Genomic DNA, 2610 nt, shown 5'->3' on the forward strand with positions numbered 1-2610 from the left:
AAGAGTCCACTTTCATCGTCAAAGCTTGAAGTTGAGCAGCTATAGCAGTAGCTGTATACACTTCCAGAATTCCTGCTACCTTGCCTTGTAACATTCTTTATGTAGGATTCTGGTATTCATTAGTTGCCATGATCTCAATCAACTCAGAAGCTTCATTATAGCTTTTGGCCCATAAGGCTCCACCAGACGTTGCATCGAGCATAGGTCTAGACTGAGCACCCAAACCATTATAGAAATAGTTTATAATCATCCAATCAGGCATGCCATGGTGTGGAAACTTCCTTAGCATCTCCTTTTATCGATCCCAAGCCTCATATAGAGATTCTCCAGTTTGCTGAGCAAACTGAGTAAGAGCATTCCTGATTACAACAGTCTTCGCCATAGAAAAGGATTTAGTGAGAAACTTTTGAGCAAGATCCTCCCATTTGGTGATAGACCCTGGTGGTAGAGAATGAAACCAGCACTTTGCTTTATCCCTCAGAGAGAAAGGGAAGAGTCGCAACTTGATAGCATCTTCAGTCACCCTATTGAACTTGAAAGTGTTACAGATCTCGATGAAATCCCTGATGTGCATGTTAGGGTCTTCTGTAGGAGAACCCCCAAACTGAACTGAGTTCTGTATCATCTGAATCGTGCTCGACTTGATCTCAAAAGTGTTAGCCGAGATGGCTGGTCTGATGATACTCGATTGAATATCATTGATCTTAGGCTGAGAATAGTCCATCAGAGCCTTAGGATTTTCTGCTTGATCTCCCATCACTACTAAAGCTGGTTCCTCGACTTTCTCTTCTTCTTCTATATTCTCTTCATCCTAAAAAACTTCCCTTTGAATCACTACAGCTTCTTCCTCGGCTTGATCCAGAGTCCTCTTATGAGTTCGCGCACGCGTATGCATACACGCTCGCTAGAGTACCTGAAATACGATAAGGAAAAGGGTAAGTAAGTAACAATGTCCGAGTCAATGAACTTTAATGATCACTGATGACAAACACATAAACTAAAAGTTAACACCGTTTCCTCGGCAGCGGCGCCAAAAAGAGACTGGTTTAGGTTAACCTTGTGATTTATGCACTTATGCAACAATGATATGGTTATTATTCAATGTTAAGACGAATAACAATTTGGGTTTTGATTATACAATGATTAACTATTGAGAATTATAATAGAGAACATTAACTAAGAGAGTAAAGAGAATTGAATAATATATGACAGAAACATGAGATTCTAACTTCATTAAGTACTTCATTCAATAGCCTTTTTGTACTTAACCTTAGCATGTAATGGTGATGACACTAATAAGATAACACGAAACTGATAAACGCCAACTTTCGTTGTACGAATACCATACTACCAGACATTCACAAAAGAGATAGAAACTGAATAGATACCATTTATATTGAGACCCTATATGTCTATAGAATTTGACAGCATAACGGTTTAATGCACAAGTTATCTATCGTGATTACATAGGGCAAGTAAGATGGTTAAAATTACCTACGAATCATGCATAACAATAACACATGAACCTATTCTAGCATGACAAGTTCTAAACCCTTAAATTTACTTCCGCTTTATTAAGAATTAACACACTATCTTATAAGTTCACGACGCTCATAAGAAGAATAAGCACAACCAATACTAGGTTATCATACAATCACCACACACTAAGGCATCGAAACAAATCAACTAAAGAAATCCATAAATAAATCCGCTAGAAACCCACGAAACGATTAGCCCATAATCGAACTCATCATCAACGTGGGTTCCGATGAAAGCATGGTATAATAAACGTAGTCTTTATAAACAAATAATAACCAAGTACGTAATCCAGAGTATTAGGTTCAATAAAAGAAGAAACGAGCATTCAATATTACAACTTAGAACAAAGATTCACAAGAATAAACTAGATCTTCTTCGCCTTCGTTGAATTGTGCTATAGGTCTTCTTATCATCTTCTCCTTAAGCTCTGTTACGTCTTTCTCTGGAAAACTTCTTTTATTTAGTTATATATAGCAGCCCATGCAAAGTAGAAGTCCTCCAATCAAAAGCCAAGTAGAATCAGGATTTTAACATGCCGACTCGGCGCGGGCGCGCGCTTGATCAGCGCGGGTGCGCTGTGTCTCGGAAATCTGGGCGCGGGCGCGCTGTCCTCCTAGATAAAATTCTGATTTCTTTCTTTTCTTGCTGCAATGAGTTGGTTTCCCGAGCTTTATTCCTTGGACACCATTCTAACACCATATTAGCATCAAATCAATGCTAATTCACCTGAATTCCGGATTAATGCTTGAAATGCAAAAACACTAGAAAACATTAAACACCCATAACTTGAGTACAAATACACCAATTCAAAGCTTAATGGAGCGTTATAAAGTGTCATAAATGCCACTCAACACATACAGAAACACAGTTTTGATTATGAAAGGCCCGGACTATCTCGACTTCAATTTTCTAGGAAAAAGACGGAGACGAGAGTTGAACAAACAAACTTGCGGCCCCCGCACAAATGATTTAAGCACCGGACCCCTATCGTGCCACCTCTTGACTTTCTCCTTGTACATTTTCTTGTTTTCATATGCTTGAAGCCGAAATTTGTCGAGTTCATTCGATTGA

General features: G+C 38.8%; 1 non-coding gene across 1 annotated transcript; it reads left to right on the forward strand.

Moving 5' to 3' along the window:
• The first annotated feature begins 260 nt into the window (after positions 1-260).
• Positions 261-367, forward strand: LOC141723170 (small nucleolar RNA R71). Its single transcript, XR_012576159.1, has one exon. It is a non-coding gene; the product is annotated as a small nucleolar RNA R71 (small nucleolar RNA).
• The last annotated feature ends 2243 nt before the right edge of the window (positions 368-2610 follow it).

Source organism: Apium graveolens, chromosome 4, assembly GCF_009905375.1.
Source record: "Apium graveolens cultivar Ventura chromosome 4, ASM990537v1, whole genome shotgun sequence".
NCBI classification, from domain to species: domain Eukaryota; kingdom Viridiplantae; phylum Streptophyta; class Magnoliopsida; order Apiales; family Apiaceae; genus Apium; species Apium graveolens.